Source organism: Amblyomma maculatum, chromosome 1 (genome assembly GCF_055883805.1).
Source record: "Amblyomma maculatum isolate TAMU_Amacu chromosome 1, ASM5588380v1, whole genome shotgun sequence".
NCBI lineage: Eukaryota > Metazoa > Arthropoda > Arachnida > Ixodida > Ixodidae > Amblyomma > Amblyomma maculatum.
In genome coordinates this window covers 233,717,091-233,736,782 of record NC_139344.1, presented here as the reverse complement: position 1 = coordinate 233,736,782, position 19,692 = coordinate 233,717,091, and the positions used below count along the sequence as shown (strand labels likewise).

The following is a 19,692-nucleotide window of genomic DNA, read 5'->3' as shown; positions in this document are numbered from 1 at the left end:
AAGGTAGACAGGAAGTTGCGATTCGGTGCTTAAAACGCGGGGGCGGGGAGGGCGGGCGCACAGCGCTCCTCTGCACCGGGTGCGGGTGACCCTAGCGACGCCACTGCATTGCCGGTAATAAAAATCTAAAAACTCGACACAAATTTTCTGTTCACGGCCTTAATTTTCTTAACAATATTGACCTCTCAGGTCAAAAATAAAAAGGTTCAATATTGTTAGTTATTTGCTTAATTACTGAGCCCAGTCAGGTACAAAATGTCTGCCTTGCTGGGCAGTCCACCTGCACAGACCGCCCTGACGTATCTGTTTAAAATAATGACCTGTAAACAGTTAAAAAAAAAGGATGATGTTTTGCCATTTAATTTAACTACTCTGAGTAGGAACTAAATGGAGTGAATACCACCCGCCGTAATAATGCGACGTATAGTTACAAGCTCATCATCAGAAAAAAATGAAATGTTTGAAGCGAGCCGACAAATATAGTGATTTCCGTAAACAAAACTAGGAGCAAGAACCGGTCTTCGTGGAGCAGCGATGCAATGAGTTTGTAGGACAACTAGCGGCAAGGGCTCGTGCACGCTATCAGCGAGAAACCGCACCCATATTATGCTTGCCTAATGGCTCTTGCGGCGTGGTTAGGCAACAAAAAAAAAAGAAAGAAAAAAGCTGTCATATGTCACTTCAAACGTTTATGCGCACGTTAAGGTACTTTACAAGCGCGCGAAATGAGACCAGAGGGTAGACAGACGACTGTGCGAAGGCTCTCTCGGCACTATTTCTAATGCAGCAGCCGAAACCACCAAGCTATACTTCCTGCCCTCGTTCATTGCTTTCTTTTCCTGAAAAAGGCAGCGTGCCTGTCGTCTGTTGGGGTGAAGCGTGTGAAGGGGCCAGCCTGCCGAGCGGAGCAGAGGCGTTTGACACCCATCCCGATAGAAGTGCGTAACCTGTTTTTAGCACTAAATTTACCACAACAGCGTGTCCAGTCTCTTGAGCTGCGAAAAGCACCGGGGCAAAAGAAAAAGCACGAAGGTGTTCCTTGGGAAGACAAATATACGCATATTTTCTTGTACCGTAACGCCGCCTGGTAGGAATCGTACCCGGCAATCATGCCGTATTTCAGCGAGCATGGGTGACTGCCCTTTCTCCACCACGTGGACGCGCGTTGCTGCATACATCGACAGGCGATATGCCTAATAGGCGGCGCGCGTAAGTACGCAGACCAAGAAAGGTCGCCGGTGCGCGGCTTGCAGTCCGCAAATACCAGGATAGCGGAGGAGCCCAGGGGGGCCAAAGTTTGCCAAACTCCCCCTGCCGGAGCGCAGCCTAGCGCAGTAGCCGGCGATAACACGATCGCGAGTGATGAACACGGACGCTTTAACATGCCACGACTCTGCCCCTGGACGACCAGAACCAATATATGCACGTCGTCGGCAACGCAGCCAGCTGCTGCTGCTTGATGCTGCCGCCGAAGTTCGATGACCTGACTGCCAGCAAGACTCGGCCGCGCCAATGCGAAGCCCTGCTCGCTGATTGCACGCTGGCGCATTTGATCCGCGCGAGCCTTCGATATGGACGCGCGGGGAGGGAGTGAAGACTGCGCGGGCGGAGTCGGGCTGCACGTGGGAAACTCGCCTGGCTTTCTGTCTCCCCCTCTCAGCCCTCTTCTCTGCAGAGCCATGTGTTTGCGACCAGCGGTGGACTATACCAGCGAACCACGGTAGACGAAATACGACACTGTCTGCTGGGGCCAGCCTTGCGGCTTGAATGCCTCTGCGGCTACGCCTGCGCGCAAGCATTGGCTCCTCTACGCGGCGGGTGCTGCGGCGCAAGGAGGTGTTCACCAAGATTAACAAAATCCTGGCAACTGTTATGTCCCAGCCAGTACGCAGAGAGCGATATAACTATTAGTTCGGTTTGGTTTGTAGAGGGTTTAGCGTGCCAATGCGACTCAGGCTATGAGGGACGCCTTAGTGGAGGGCTCCGGAAATTTCAACGACCTGGGGTTCTTTCGCGTGCACTGAGGTCGCACAGCACACGGGCGCCTTGCCTTTGACCTCCATCGAAAAGCGGCCACCGTGGCTGGGATTCGATCCTGCGTCCTTGGGTCAGTAGTCGAGCGTCCCGGACAATAACTTTATCAGACCAAGGGATCTGGGACACACATGCCCCTTGGAACACACGCATAAGCCTTGTGGCGTACCCACATTTATTCCATAACGCCTAAAGGCAAGTGTGCATGTCGGGTTTCGAACGAGCGCAGGCAGGAATGACTTGTTCCTTTCTACGATTCTCCTTTGGGATCTTATATACGATCTTTCTACGTTATAGTGGACATTCTAGTGGAAATCAAGAAGAAAACATGGGTAGGACATGTAGTGCGGAGAGAGGATAACCGATGGTCGCGAAGGGTAACCAATTGGATTTCAAGGGAAGGAAAGCGTAGCAGGGGGAGGCAGAAAGTTAGGTGGGCGGATGAGATTAAGAAGTTCGCAGGGGTCAAGTGGATGAAGCTAGCATAAGACCGGGTTAATAATATGGGAGAGGCCTTCGCCCTGCAGTGGGTATAGTCCTGCTGCTGCTGCTGCTGCTGCTGCTGCTGCTGCTGCTGCTGCTGCTGCTGCTGCTGATGATGATGATGATGATGATACGATCTTCTTATCCTTGCTGATGCTTTCGAAATTGGCACGCAGCGTGCAACAATGAGAGCGTGAGCTAAACAATATAAGTACAGTATACTATAGGGCTACCGCTTAATTCCATTGCTGATGAAAGCAAGAGGTCGGACGCTCGCAGTGAATTTTTGCAGTCACGAAACCTGCGGCCGGTTCGCGTTTAACGGCGGGATACACGCGACAGCGAGGCCCAAACGTGCATGCTATCTGGCATATTCTAAACGCGTTTTGATAGTTTGTGCTGGTAGGTTGTGTTATTAAAAGCACTACCCCGCACCTGTGAGCTGCCTCCATGTGCGCCTATGTAAGGTGATTAAAAATGACACCCCTACTACTGGATAAAAACGCGGAGTCAAGAACTGGCGCGCAGGATTCGATGGACAAAATATAAGATGCGCCGATTACGCTGCTAAAGACGTACCTGCCTTAATAAACTCCTCTAAAAAAGCGCCAAATGTAAGGCCTTGTATGGCACGCTAGAAATGAAACTGTTCGGCTCGCGGTTTACTCTTTCATTCAGCATAGCGGACATTTCTTTCCCTCGCTGCCTTCTGGGTGCCTTCGCTTGGAGATAAATTGCACCGGGGTCTCCTCCTGGAGCGCATCACTTTCTCCGAGCCTCAATTAATGCAGGCACCACCATAGAGCTCACGCGGGATAGTTTATCGCGCATTAACCCCGCAGCTTATGCGGCTCGGTTCCCAGCGCGTTCGACCTCGATTTCGTGGGAGAGACGTAATCCGTGGCCGCCGCTGCTGCTCGTTTCTGTAGTCGGCGGTTATCTGTCCAACAAGCTCCCGTGGCGAGCTCCTCTGCCAGGCACCACAATTGCGCCCCGTGGTAAGTCTCCAGTCACGAGCGGGCGTCCCGCGGATTGCCTTCCAAATTTCCAGCCGATCAAATAGGTTTACCGATATATTGGCGCAGCTGGCCCCCTAATCGACGTCCATATCTATTTGCGCTCCCCAAATCGGCCGCGCTGTTCGGGACAGAACATAATTCAACGCCAGACACCTATGCTTGCTCCGCAACGCAGCGATCTTCCTCTCTTTTTCACTGAACGAGCCAAGGTGCTGGTCGTTGCTCGTCAGAGTAGTTCGTTGCGTGCTGGCTTTGTTTCTATCAGCCTGCGGTCCAATTTATGCACAGTACACCCTTTTACACGTTAAAATTGCTTCTCTAATTTCTCTAACCGTTAGGAAGAATACTTAAGGCCCGTTGTTTTCGGACAAAGACCGACTCTTCTTCATGCCTTCCGATTTGTGCAGCCATGGAGAGATTCAGCAAAATTTGGTAGCAACCGACCTTGTCCTGAAATCTCTTTTCCTGAAACGGGGTTTTCCACTGAACTCGTGAGCTACCGTGCTGCAGATAGCAGCAACCATGAAATAGTTTATGATGATTAATCTGTCGCTCCTTGATCCGTTTTTTGTTTTAATTGTCACCCAAAGCAAGACGTCAGAGGGGGTACACGTTAAAGCTTCGCGTCACGCAGTAAGAATTCAGAAATATACTTACCGATCCCTACCACTCGCATGCCCCACTCTGAAGCCATTGTGCATGTTTATATGGTAATTGTGGTGCTCAGGTACTGCATTCGCCGATAGGGGGAGAAATGCATAGGGCCAGCAGGCCTATATGATGGATATAATAATCCAATAAATGTATGTCATCATGAAAGCGCAGAAAGTATAAGAAATAAGGAAGATGCAAGTTTCTAACATCCCTTTGCAGTATCATAGCTCGTACACTTTGTTTACCATGACAAAAATTAAGCAAATCATGCAAGTACCTAAGGCTACTTTCATTAACAGCAATGAAAAACTAAAAAAATATACATGAAGAGAAGCCGGATGTCTACCCGCACACCTGATTATTGAAAAAAAAAAAAAAAATACTCCTCTCTTGACCTCTAAACTGTGAATATAAAACCAATTATGACATTAAGGAGGCCACATTTTTATCCCGTCTAGTTAGCATATAAAATCGAGTTGACAGTTCGTCGAAACAAGCGGCGGTGACTCAGTGTCTTTGGCGTTTGGCTAATGCTCGCAAGGCAGCGGCATCGAATCTCGACAGCGGCGATCGTATTTCGATGTAGCCGACATACAAAACTACCCGCTCCGCCGTGGTAGCTTAGTGGTTAGTACGCTCAACTGCTGTGCCCAAGGACGCGGGATCGAATACTGGCCGCGGCGGTTTCGATGGAGGCGAAAAGCTAAGCGCCCGTGTGCTGTGCGATATCAGTGCACGTTAAAGAACCCCGGGTGGTCGAAATCTTCTGAGCCCTCCACTACGACGTGTCTCACAGCCTAAGCAGCTTTTTGACGTCAAATCATATAAACCAAACCAAACAAAACTTACCGTGTGCTATGCGATGCCAACCCACTTTACGTTGGCCTGAACTAATCAAAAGGCCTCCACTATACGGCACCAGTTCACAGCCTGAGTCGCTTCGCAGCGCTAAAACCCCACATCTACAATTCAGATAGTTGAGCTCGGATACAATTACATCTCAAGAACAGTGCAACAAACGGGGCCCAAAGACGGGATGAGAAATGCAGACAGTAAAAGTGCTGTAATAAAATTATGCGTTGCTGGGCAACCGCAGTTGAAAACAACATACGATCCATGAAACGCTCTACTGCAGCAACACAGGCTCGTGCGCTATGTTGTAAAAGCCAGTTTGACTATTTCACCCTTCAAGTCACTTGCTTTTTAACCGTTTGAAAACCGCACAGGACGTATTCCGTTCGAGTTGGATTTGTATTCTTATTCCAATTTGTCATCCTGTTGAATCCTGACAATCGGTTTTCTCTTGAATCTTGTGCATACACGACCGTGCTCACGGCGGCATGGACCCTGAACTCAGAGTCTCATTCCAATGTCGCCAGGGTATATCTCAAGGGTTCTCGAGACGGAGGTCTCCTCCAGGAAAAGGAGTTGGTGCTCAGTTACACGACAGAGTATCCAATAGCCTTTATAAACATCGAAAGACCTTGGGGCGAAGGCGATTGTCATAGGCCTAGGACTAATCACGGGTCACCAAACAATACATCATATGCGAGGGCCGTTTGGACTAATGAGCCGCAGCGTTTCGAGGCTCGCGCTCTCTCGCTGATAGTTCCGTTGAGGGCTCTTCGTTTCCCACTGCTAAGCTTGGTTAGTCATGGATCGAGCTAAATCTCTCGTTCTCTTTCCTGATATTTCCTTTGGGGCGCCGCGCAGCACCTGGTTAAGGTTAATGCTTCACCTGATGGGCACTTGGCGACTGTGTTCTGAATTTTTATTTATTTTGCAGGGGTTGCTGACGGACGCATAGAACACGATGACGAATGAACACGCCTGGTCCTCGGGTTACGAAGGAAGTATATAAGGAAACAAAACTTGCCTGTCCAGGTAATTTAACGCGTACAATCATCAAAACGCACGTGTGATCGGAAAAAGGCAGAAAGAGAGAAGGGGGGGGGGGGGGGGCTACAGGGTCTTCTGCGAAGTGTCTCATTACGTGAGAACAACACAACCCCTTACAGAAGTACGGAAAAAGTTTACTGCTATGGCTTTTATCGTGTAGGCAAGTTAACAATGCTGCGCCGTGGTGCCGTTATCTCGCATTGTGTTACTCTCTGCGATATATGTATACAGTGTCCTGGCTAAGATGGGCCAACATTTAAAGAAATTAACTTCACCTTTCTACCCAACTGAAATAAAGTGAGTGTTGTTGGGGCTCATGTGAAGTCCACTGGTAGTTTTCCGCTTCTCCTGCTTGAATAAATTAGTCGACATTAACTAATTATTTTTTAACTATCGCTTTAAACATTCAGGTGTGAAGAGGAAACTAGCCGAACGCCACGCCACGTTTCATCGCACCGAGCCAACGCCGCGTCGCCGATCACCTGATCCGGAGCTTTATCCTGTGCATTACTGCCTGCCTCTAATGTATTGTATACATTTACTGTTTATTCGCTTCATTGGGTGAGCTTACTTTTTGTGATTCTTTTTTGTACCGCTTCCAGTTTTGTACTGTTACAAATCCCATGTATTCTGTTACTTTTCTATCACCCTTACTCGAGTTCCGGCTCGCTGGCCAAGGCACCGACACAGGTGGATCTTCCCGGCCTGAACGGCCTTAACCAAATAAATTGTCCAGCACTGACCTTTAGCTCAGGTGCAAGCGTAAAGCAGCCTCTGTTTTTAAAAGAAATTTGTTCTCTGCTATATGACTTCGAGGACGAGCTCCAATTCTGCAAATACAACGTGCCCGCTAAAATGAAAATTAGAAAGTTAGCGCGTTTATTAACGCGAAAGCATTACTTCGCTATGTTCACAAATTTCTGTCCGCAGGCCGCGTGCGCAGGCCGCGTCAGCAAAATCGTGCCCGCAGCAGTTGCAATTGAAAAGTGGTAGAGGTTAATGAGTGGTGTCAGTCGATAGAGCGTGACGTAATGTGTCCGAAAAAAATAATTAGGCCAATAAGTTAGTTAAGTAATTAATTACAGGCAAAAAATGCAAAAGTTGTTCGCAGCAGTTGTGAGTAATTGAGAAGTGGTAGATCTTAATGAGTGGTGTCAATCGGTAGAGGGTGACGTAATGTTGTGTCCGAAAAAATGATTAGATCAATAAGTTAATTAGGTATATAATTACAGGCAAAAAATGTAAAAGTAAAGGCGAAATTGACGCCACATTTGAATGCATCACTTACTAAAATATTTAATTAAGTTAGTCACTTAGGGGGACGTGAAGATGTATCAAATACTGAATAGTTAATAAATCAGTCAATTAAAACGACGTCAAGGATGTGAAGTCACGCAACCAGAAGTAGAGCCGAAAAAGGGACATAGGAAGGGATTGGCGCGCCATTTGAAAGTACCAAAGACTAAAATGGGTAAACAAGAAGTGAATTAAGCAATTAGAAGCAACCAGGAGCAACCAACAGCAGCATCTGTGCTTTCGCATTACTCCAGTGCAGACTCTGCACTGCTCTTTAATTTTTTAAATTATTGGAGTAACTGAAGCAGCCTGGGCAACTCCGGTGGTTTTTTTCGTCATTTTGAGTTTTTGGTTGAATTACATTCCTCGCATGTCCCGACTCCAACGCAAAAAAAAAAAAACTGTTTTTCGAAATTCCAATAAGAAGTATTTTTGAAAAGGAAAAACAGCAAATCGAAACCGAAACTGCTTTCCCGGCCAGAAACGATGTCCCGGTTGGTGAAATGGCGACGTCACACTCAGTATTAGAAAAACACTCGTACGTGTGCTGGATGGTGAAAATAAAGTATGGAAATCATGACGTACTGCATAAAATGTGTGAGGTAGATCAATATAAGCCCACAATTTCATAATCACGCGGGAAGTGGACAGTAACGCTAGTATACTGTTTGTGACGTCAAAAACTCAGTGTTGCCCGCAGAAATACTCTCAACTTAAGCCATGAAAACTGCATATTTTAAAGTCACGTTGCGCGCGAACGGATTATCGTACGGCGCCCAAATTTTGTAGAATGCGTCAGGACGGAGAGGAGAACCTGCAGTAAAAATTTTACTACAATATTCGAATGCCAAAAAACCTCCGGAGTTGATCTTTAACTTTTCGTCCGCCGTAGCCCCCCATATAGCTCCAGGGCTAAAATAAATATAATGCCAGTCACCTCTGTCATCAAATTTTGGACCTTCTTAAAAAAAAAAAAAAGAACACCACCCGGTACATACTATAATGCTTTACTGCGCACTGTTAAGATTTAGAACAGAAGGCAGTCAATGCAAAAAGTATAGAAAGGAACAAATTGTTTTGTGTTAAGGAACGTTTCCCAGAGGCTTCACTGGACGATGAAGGGAAGTTTATCGTACTATATAGAGGCCTCGGGCGTTGGACTAACGTGCGAGCTCGGACCGCTCTCATTTTAATCGGCTATCTATATCCAACGAATGGGGATCCGGTGGCAAAAGAGTTACAGGCCTAGGCTGGCTACTTTGGTTACTACAGTAACAGGCAGAGCGGAATAAAGAGCAGTAAAACTTTCAGACTCGCCGCCAGGGAAAGTTTGCCCCCTCCGCTTCCCACCATCCTCCAGGTCGACGACGACAGACCGGACATGCTGGTCTCTGGCGTGTAATCACTGAAAAGGTTGCGCCCCGTGCACCCGCTGCGAACCTCCGCTGGTTAGCGGGAAGAGAAGCAAAAAGCGTGCGCTTTTCCAAAGGCATCCTTGAACGGGAACCCCCCACTGCGCGCACGTGATGCTGCTTTCTAGTCCGGCTGTGCTGGAGAAACGTGTCAAAGAAAACCGCCCGTTCGCTTTCCCTTAGCAACACACATTAATGCGGGCACACACGACGAAGGTGAGAGATTACCTGGTGGTCGAAACGCAACCGTAGGTTATATATTACTAGCGGCCTCTTTGAAACGGCGTGGGCAGCCATGTCGGAAAAGAGCAGAGTCAAAGTAACAATCAACAAAACATCCCGACCGTTGCGCCAATTAATAGCGGAAACTTGAGTGCGACAAGAAAAGAGTACACCTGTTCATGGGATCAGCATTCCGCACTTGATCCAAGTATTGCACAAACAGTGCGCGATCCATTTGTTTCGCGCCGCAATAGTAATGCATTATGTTTTCGCTCAACAGCACGCGTGATAGCTGGCATTCCCAGCGGACAAGACGCGCGGTTGTGATGCACCCAGTTGCAAACAAATGGCGGTCTTCCGCCATGAGTCTCGCTACAATAAAAAAGCAAAATCGACACTGACACCAACTCTGGCACCTGCGACGAACTCGCCGATTAAAGCGTACTCGATTTCTTCAAAATGGAAAGGTCACTCGAAAGAACCTCGTGACCAGAGGAGAGGAACACGCCATTTGTCTCCCAGTCTCACGATAGGCTTCCCGGAGAGCATTTGCCGTGCCACGGCTACGCCTCTATAACCATCACGGGCGCGCCGACGTGTCAACTGTCGTATTTGTTTACGGTATACGCCACAGACTCGCAGGTGGCGCTCGCACGATCACGGAAAACGGCGCTATCCGCGAAGCACTGATGATGATGCCCTCAGTCAAAATGGCACATACCCACGGCGGGGGATTGGTCAGGGTAGCATGCCCCGTTCTGCAAACTTTTTCTTGGCACGCTGCACAGCCGCGTGCGAGTTAAAGGGCGGGTGAGTTACGCCCGAGTTGGGATGCATCTAAGTGCTGCCAGGGCCGGGCTGCCGAGAGCGCGCGCAGCTAACGGCGTTGCGCGAGATAAGGGCCCGAGGACATGAGTGCCGCCAAGGCCTCGCCGTGGCGCGCGCGAAACCGACCCGGCGCCGTTGCCGTGCCAAGTTCCCTGCCGAACGAAGGCAGCTGCAGCGGCAGCCAGAGTCGCCAGACGACCCGGCGCTTTCGCGATGCGGCCGTTTATGCGCTGCGCAAACAACCCGGCGAACAGCACCTGCCTCTAACTGCACAGCAGACGCGAAAAAAAAAAAAAAAGTGTGTGTGGAGAGAGAGAGAGAGAGAGAGAGAGAGAGAGAGAGAGAGAGAGAGAGAGAGAGAGAGAGAGAGAGAGAGATAGAGAACATATCTTGCTGCATTAATGCAGCACGGAACACGTTGCAAAGCCTGCCGCCGATGTCGCTCGCTCTTTTGCGACGATAAGAGCGTAAAACAGGGGGCGGTAGACAGTGTGCATAACTGCAGCCGCAGATTTGCATTTTTCCTCCGCGATCGAAGGAAATGAATTTCAATTGCGCTCGATTGATGATAGCTATTTAACTGCTCTCTAAGTATAGTACATGATCTCGTGTCAACAAAGCAAACGAATGTTTTCCCGCGATCGCGATGGGAGAAAAGGCTTTTACTCTCAGTTGAACCAGTACGGCTTCGAAAGTGGACGATATTGCAACGCAAGTGGCTGCAAGTCATGCTTCGTATTCTATGGTCTTCCTCAATACGCAGTTAAATATAAATCCGCTAGTAACAACAGCGTTACAACGAAAGATGTCCGTGATAAATCCTAATCGCTCAGGTCAACTTCCGTTCACCGGCGACAGCTCGCATTCGCGAAGATTTGACTATGAGCCAAATGTACTCGCTTACAAGCGGCTCTGATGCAGCGGCTTTACAAAAAGGAAAAAAAAAAAAAGAAGAAATAGGAGAGCGACTCACGTTATCTGTGCATCCATCGACATAGAGTAGCGCGTGTACTACTCGTACGGACTTCCGTATACAAGTCTTGTAGAATTAGTTAGCTTTTTATGCGGGATAATAAGGCCAAGGACGTTCGGACCGGTCGGCGGACTGCTCTGGGAACGCGCAGCGTAAAAGTGATTGGCTGCATGCAGTTGACGCGACCGCGAAAGTCTCAATAGGAAGTGCGTACGCAGCTCGCGGTGCATGCCGCACTTCCCACGGCGAGAGATGAAAGCAGTCGGTTTGTAGTCCGTTCCGTTCTAGTACCCATCGCTTTCAGGACCAGTCGGTGCGCTTGCCTGCAATGCGCGCCTGTTTTTGTGCTTGAGGAACATTTGAATAGCACAGCTCTGCTTGTTTCAGCTTCGTTCAGTGTCAGCGCGCCGTTGTCCGAGTTTACGTAAGCACCCAGCGCGCGCTCGTATTGCACAGAACGTGTACAAACCGTGGCGCACGCAATAGCGATTCGGTTCAGAGTTGCACACTGGCCAGCTCTGTGCGAGTCTCGGGGCCATCTCCGAGGGTCCCGTGAGCAAGAATGTCATTCAGCATGGGCCAACGGCGCGCTGGAACCGTTCCACGAAGACCCGCAACGACGCTCTTTCATGGCTCAAAACAAAGCGTCAGCAAATCAGAAGAGTGTGCCAGAGAGCGCTGAACAGACAGGCTTCCCACACGCACACACGGGCAACCGCGAGAGTTCTTGGAACTGCGCGCGAGAGCCCAGACGAGAATGAAGGGAACAGTCACGACTTGGTCCTATTCTCGCGCATATCGCACGCCGCAGTTACTCGAGCGAGACGGAGCGACGCCACTGCCCGAGTGACTTTGTAACCGAGGCGAGTGACTTTCGCTGTCTCACGGTGGCTTTTCTAGCCTCGCGGCTAGGTCGCTTTTCCCGCAGAGCTGCTTCGACGAGACAAAGCGTGAGCCGAGCCTTCCTCACAGAAGCTAATCCCCTGAAATTCATAAATTGGCATAACCCGACGCGAAGTAAACAAAGAGAGAGGAAACAGTAGCAAAATATACCAGCGTTTAATACCGCTTTGCAAGAATGACTGCTTCTACAAAGCATACCTTCCATTCCTTCCCTTAGCTACATTGCACGTTTACAGTAAGCTTTTATAGTATTATTTTATGGTAAGGAAAGTGGGCCAGAGAATTAAAGTCAGTCCCTAAGCATATATCTACTAACGTCCACGACGCTTACTGCGGAAGCATAGGGACGCCGAACTGTCTGCGTTTCTCTTTGGTGCAACATCTTCCTCTACACAGGAGAGCTCAGGTACCAACTCGCTCGATTATCAGTATTGCTTCAGTTCTTTTCTATCACCTTGAGCTCTCCTGCTAGTGTTAATCCCCTTTTGGTGTGTTTTCTTCCTTGTCCCTTGTCGTGTGCGCTATTTATTTTCCAATATATTGTACCAAGTCGCTCAATTGTCAGTTTTGCTTCCTTTACCCTATTGATCACAGGCCGGCGCCCGGCTTCTGATTGAGTTCAACGTGTGCACAACGCACCCAGTTCAAACGGTAAGAGAGGTTGCTGTATTTTCTTCCTATCCAATTGCCCCACTTGAGGTGGCCGCAATTTCAAATATGCAGAACGGACGTTCCGACGATTACGACCGCGAGAGACGCGATTCCGCCGTGCGTGATAGCGCGACTGGCTGCGCGAGATAGCCGGTGCTAGCTGGGAAATATACTTCGTCCGCTTAAGTATAAAAATATATCGATTTATGTAAATAACGCGAGCCCCCAGCGGAGAGAGAAGCGCTCCGCGCGCTTTGAAACAGGCCTTGTTTTTGCGGAATTATCTGTCAGGCGTGCTGCTCCGGAGTAAAGGGCGAAGCGCATTAGGGGCCCCATAAATTCGCGGCGCTCCTTACTCAAGCGACCTCGCAATTCCGCACCTGTCCGGCGGCCGGGACTACTCAGGCCTCGTCAGGCGGGCGCACATCAATTCGGGAAAGTGTTACATGGGCGCCGTCACTGCCCACGAGCTCCCGCCGCGGCGGCCGGCGGCGCAGTCACGGAGACTCGGCACGACCGACCTTGACCAATCGCCGCGGAAACGACAGACGCCATGCAGGCGCAGTCACTCTTCCGCGTCCCAAATTAAGTCTCTGGTTGCCAGACGAGAGAGACAGCCTCGCAGCCAGCATTTGTCAGTTCCACACCGAAGCGCGCGCGAAAGGGCCAGCGGCAGCCAATTAGCGCGTCCGTTCACCTGTCGTTTAGAGCGAAATGGCCACGCGCTGCAGGGCAAAGAGATGCTCTCGCCTTCTGCCCAGAAAGTAGCGCTCAACGATGGTCAACCTTTACCCGTACGCAGCGAGGTGCAACGCGTTGCGCAACGTTAACACTGCGTATGGCCAGTGCTTCGCTATGTCTCTAAGCGAGACACAAGGCGTCTAAAAATTTGCGTCGCTGAACACATCTCACGTAATTATTTGCTTCTTTTAATGGCTGGAGTTCTCTTCCTCATCGGATGTCCTTGCGTGTTATGATTTGCAACATACCGGGTCGTTCCTTGCTCAGCAGAGTTCGCCCAAACTGAGAAAGTCACAATTACATACATGGAATTCTGAAGTTTGCTATATGAGTCTTGAGAAACACGTCTTATATTATCCTCCGCTAGAAGAGGCATAATAGGCGGAAGGGTGGACATAAGAAAGAAAAGTTCTGATAAACGGCGATGACTCACTTCACGCTTCCTTCTGCCTTATCTTTCTAGACATTGAGCAAGCAGTGCAGGCGGACTCTTGGTGACTGCTCTCTTACGCCTTCAGAAGTGAGGGCGTGAAAGGCGAAAAGGTGTTCTATCGGGGATAAAAGTCTTCAGGATGAGTGAGCCGGAACTAACGCTCATAGTTTCGTTATCAAGGGGGAGGGGGGGGGGGGGGGTGCAAGGTCATATACTTGTGGCTAATGGAGTTTGACCCACATGCAGGCACGTGACAGTGAAATCGCCCGCATTCATGGCACTTATGAGCCCAGATGTTCGCGCGAGAGGCTGGGGACGTAGGTAGTCCCCGTCCCGAGAGTAGCAGCGAACATATATCACCGAGCGAGTATATTTTTTATCGCAATGCATCCGCTTTTGCGGCTGTAAATTTATTATGATCTTACAATTTCAGGCTCGGTGAGGTTGGTTTTATATTTTAAGGTCCCAATTGGGGCTCCGAAAATTTCGACCACCTTTGGTTAACGTGGACCGACATCGCACAGCACACGGGCGCCTTGCTTTTCGCATCCGTCGAAAAGCGGCCGCCGCGGTTGGGATTCGATCCTGCTTCCTTGGACTGAACAGTCGAACGCCACAACCACTGAGGCACCGTGGCGGGGCTCACAACTAAAAGAACAACAGGGATAAAAACACATTTAGTACCAACAAGGCAATGACAGCAAACCCGAAAGGCGCTGCCAACACTGAAACGATGAGGTTGCTTCGGTGAGAAGGACGTACAGGTTTGCGATTGGCAACCGGCAATCGGCCCACACAAGCTAAAATCTGGCTCGGACTGCAAAGCACGTGCACCTCACACTGGACGGCGCGAATACCGGAAGGCGGTCGCAGCGACAAAAGAAAGGGACAAGACATCCTCATCCCGCTCCAGTTTGTCCGCAAACGACGGAAGCACGCGCGATCCACTTGGCAAGCGCCGATACGGGCGTCGCTTGGCCGCCATCAATAAAGAGAGCGGTCCTCCTCTCCGCCACGGCGGCCCCGTAGAGCGAGCTCAACACCTGCAGACGGGAAGGGACCTCCGCGATTGTTCGCCGCCGAGTCATGCCCTGTCGTGGCTGTTCCGGCAAAAAGGCAGGTGCGCGCACCACGATTCTCGCCCGTCCGTCCCGCTGGGAAAGGTGCGCGCAGTGATGTGCCACCGCCGTCACATCGTGCTCGCGGGAAACGTCTGCCGGAGCTTGCGCATCAAAAGCATAGAGAAAGGGATTTGCCAAAAGCGCCGGCTACCAGCTCTTGTTCGAGGAGTGCTTTCGAATGCATTCGAAAGGAGTTTGCATCAACAGTGTCGCTCTGCGCTTCCCACGGTCATCGCGTGGTTTCAAAAAGCTATATCTGATTACACATAACTTAGCCTAAAGAAGGCTGAAGATTGAATTGTACTATGATGCGATTAACGCTTAACATGCATATGTTGGCGTTTCTCGCGCCCCGTTCAGTGTATATTAATCAGCAGAAAAGGAATTCAAGGAAAACACGAGGGAATATTTCCTCAGATTCAGGTGTTAATCAATGAGAAATTAGTAGTGAATTATTTATGGAAGAAAGGTAAGGAATTAGAAAATAGAAACAAGCATTCTCCGACACTATCCTTGGTTTCACTGATATTGGCTCCCTTGGTGTGTACTTCTAACGAGTCCCTGTTTCTCTACTTTCGTCTTCCCAACAGCTCAGCAGGAGCCTCAGTTCCGGCACCTAGATAGCATAACAGGGTTGTCACACCGCTGCCGCCCTCATCGTTCGATCACGATCCCCGTGGCACTTGCGGTAATGCGGAACTTTATATGCCAGCCACTATGTTCTAGATTGGATATGGTTGACGCTCTCGAAGTTAGGTCACGAGTAACGTAATTACGCCGGACAGTAGAAGCCTTGACAGCCGCTGCCACACCTCGGTTGGTAGAGCACCGTAAGCGACCTATAAAGGCCGTGCGTTCGGATCCCACTGGTCGAAAGTGATTTCTTCTACTTTCTAATCAGTTATCTTGCAGCCATAATAAGTTGAACCGGTAATTTAAAACTAGTTAAAAAGTAAAATTAGAAAAGAAATAGCATTTGAAGAACGGAAAGCTGGGAACGCACAGAGCTCGTATTGTCAGGCTTGTTTTGCTCCCGTTTTTCTCGGGAGATTTAATATAGAAAAAAAAAAAAAATCTGCTGTGGTTTTTTTTTTTTTCTTTACTGTTGGCTTCCATAGCCTGTGTGTCAAAGCCAGTTCTTTATTTCCCTACCCTTGTCGGCTCTGTACACAATGCAGCCCCGAGAAAACGTGATTAGAGCGGTTATTGGTCCGCGGAAATTTGCTAGCCATGTATCATTACTTGGCTGCCGGAATGTCAATCTGCGCGCACGGGTGAGGAGTACACGTGCATTTGTGAAACCTACAGGAACCAGCATAACGCAAGGCGAACAAAATTGCCTTGTGCGAATTCCTGAACATTCCTGATCATATCGGACAGTGCGCCTGCATCCGCCACTGATTGATTGATCGATCGATCGATCGAGTTCGGCGCAAGGGCATCTAAGACCGGAGTAACAGAAAATGATGCCGGATAATCGCATAATTATGGAGTATTCTATACGCTACTCGTAAAGCCGATCCTGCAACACTCCCTTTGCTTTGCAGCTTCCCCCTTTATCAGCGGGAACTTCAACTTTAAACGCCTAGAAGTCCTGACCCTTCCACACCCTATTACATCACACCAAAATTAAGCCATATATGCCTCCTCAACCTCTGCAACAGACCCATTGAACGCTGCCTTTTCAAACTTCTTGCTCCTTAACTGATGCTCTGCCTATCACATTCGGGCTGGTACTGACAGGTTCTTATGTCACACACGTCAGCTGAGGCTACCGGACTATATTACCCACTACGCACTGGCCGTATCCTACTATACCGCGTCACATCATCAAGCATAAGGCGCAGGCCCGAGCCTACAGAAACCGTCCATATATAACCTCGCACTCTCCCGTCTATACGTACGGATCACATGGCACAATGCGGACATAACTCCTCAACGATCACGACATCATTCTGTCGTCTCTTTACCTCTGTCCCTGACAGTGAAAAAAGTATTAGATATCTCACGAAGTGGGAAACATTCCGCAAAGTCCGGGATTCCACTTCTTCCCAAACTGCATCCTGCCCTGTAAGACTTAAACTCATTTGGCGCAACAGTCTAACTACGACCGAATTTTCTATTTTCCCACTCGAAATTGTGATCAACATCTGATTCGCCTATGGGAGCGCCGCAAACGAGTCCTCAAAAAAATTCAACAGCCGCACAACGTTCAGCTCAAACACACACAAGACAAACTTCACCCTAACATCACGCAAGGCTGCACGGCCTTTAAAACATCCAGGTAAATAAGGTTTGTAGTCGCATCAGGGCGTGCCCTCCAACAAAAGCACACCATACCGTCTCCTTCATTGTTCCCACCGAGGTCTCCAACCCGCACGCCACCCCCACACTCAACAAATATCTGCTTCTGCAAAGTCCCGCTCAACTCAACACTTTCGAACTACATCCCCCCTTCCTTACCTCTGCTTTCCACCCACCTGGCCGCTCCTCTAACAAATCTGGACAATCCCTACTCAACTGGATTGCACTCGCACAAAATTCCCGCTCCTCGACACCAGATGAGGACTTCCTCACTTATACTTTTCACAGCTCCCCCCCCCCCCCCCCCCCCTTCGATCCTTACAAAACACACTTAACTCTATCTTATATGAAGAAACATTGGTATTAGGGCACCTCCCACACTTAGTGGAAATCGTCGACCATTGTTCTTATATTCTTAAAACCAGGTACACCGCCTACTTTCCGAAACTTTTGTCCCATCTCTTTTAACTCGAGTTCTTTCCTCATACTTTCACCGGATTACGTCCTCACGTCTCAGCGCAAGACCTCTTCCTCCTCCACAAACACAGATTTCTTCAGTCCCATCAAGCACAAGTACACGTCTTAGTCATAGCTGAAGTTCGTAAGGAGTTCGATGACATCAGCCATGGTCAAATACTCGACTACCTCCAGCGCACACAGTGTGGACACAACAGCATACACTTACATATGCGCCTTCAACACACCCAACTTTAGGTCACAAGGCACCCTTACCAATAAAGATACACTAACACGTGGCACTCCACAAGGTGCAGCGCTGTACCCTATCCTCAACATCGGCATGGCCGCCCTACCTATAGTAGCTCTCTTCGATCCCAGTTCTGCACGGTATATCCTACGGAGACGACAAACTATAGTGCACTCGCGGGTCCCCCCAGAGATGTGGAATACACTCTGCAGCAACCCAATCTCTTTCTTTTGCAGACCAGGCTTTAACCAGCTCCGGAAAAATCTGAACTATTTCGCCTCACAAATACACAGTACCAGCGGTGCACCTAGTCTCTTATCTCAACACGTCACTAACGGCGAGTCGGCTAATGCTGGGATTTCGACATGCGCCTTCATACAAAATACAACGCGTATTGCGTCCGACAAACCATTAACACACCAGGTTACATATTTGGTTCGAACCGTTCGATGGTTAATCACGCAAAACATCATGCTGGGCTGAGTCAGTCGCATGCCACGTAAAAAGTAGACGTATATTTAAACAAAATCATTTATCACATACCTTACCTTACACTCACGCAGCAACATTGCGTCAAACTCTGCGCCGCACTTAACACATATACAAAAACGAACTGCATCTGCAGTTCGCGAGCCCAACCAGCGCTTCTACGACACAGGCCTCTCCCCGAGCTCATTAGCTTCCATAGGGAGCGACAACTTGCCCGCTTGTCTGGCACTAATCAGGGCAGCCGAACTCTTGGGTGCCTAGAAAACCCCTATCGATCTTCCTTTTCCCATTACACGCCTCAGCACTTCCTTCTAACCTCCGCATTGCACTCATCTCCGGCAAATGCAGCGTGGCTCCATAACGGTCATCGTCAGACCAAGGCTTCTCACCACATACGAGGGCGTATACACATTGGCGTCACGACTCCCAGATTCAGACACTGGCGTGTATGTCACCCATTCCCCGTATCTTCCGGACCCCATATGCCTGACGCAATGCCTCTTCAATGGTACCTGTGATGTAGTACCAACCCAACCCAACCCAACCCAACCCAACCATCCAACCCTGTGGACCATTTAGCAATCTTACCAAGTTAAGCACTCTTGAAGTTCAGCTACGATCACGATCAATTTAGGATCCGCACAAATCCGCTTCTCAAACAATTGCATTATTTACACCACTTCACAAGTAACTCTCCAATCCATCTAAAACCGTACTGTATACCAGTTAACGGACGAAACGATCCCGACGAGGCTCTTCACACCCTAAGCCCAGCCATGGCGCTCTAAAGCGGATCTCTGGTCATTTAGGAAGCTCCGGAAACGAGCTGTGTCCTCAGTACAGCTCGCGACTTCCCTAACCGGGCTCCGATAATTCCCTGGTTCAGCCCACTAACGAGGGACGAGGCGTAGGCTCAAACGCATCCCAGAAAGGACACTACACACAGCTAAACGAATACTTTACTGTATCACGGGGCCTCATCACAACTTCACTATTCCTGCAAACAGAAAAATTTGCAAAATTCAAACAAACGCCACGATTGTCCCAGAGGGCCTTTATCGTTGTCTCATTGCTGGCCCTCATGCTCTAACCGCCCCATCCTCGACGAGAATCTTGAACAGCCTTTTCCTTTGTCCCACCGCCATACAATCACCACACTATCCCCCTCCGCAACCTGCCTAGGCTTGCATGGCGAGTTCCCTTCACCGGAGGACCAACTAGCCCTGATCTGCTGGGCAGCGATCTGCTGGACGCTTAATTTATGTCTTAAATAAGTTGCGTGCCACTGCCACGAAGCTTGCCAAATTATTGCACGAACCTATCGCTGCATGTGTCGGATCCGATAAAAGGTTGTTGTTTCTGTGGTTCTCCCAGCGTTCCCGTCGCATTTCTATAGCATAATTCGCAAAAAAAAAAAAGGAAAGATTTGCAGTGAAATTTAGAGTCAGCGCACGTGAACAATAAACATTTGAACCAAGTCCTTTTCCCTAAACGGTTGCCCTCGCACGTGTCCAAAGATATGGC

General features: G+C 49.3%; 1 protein-coding gene across 1 annotated transcript in view; it reads right to left on the bottom strand.

Moving 5' to 3' along the window:
• The window catches only part of LOC146205907 (uncharacterized), a 177,020-nt gene that overhangs the window by 44,632 nt on the left and 112,696 nt on the right, over positions 1-19,692 (bottom strand). The gene's annotated exons all lie outside the window — the stretch shown is intronic.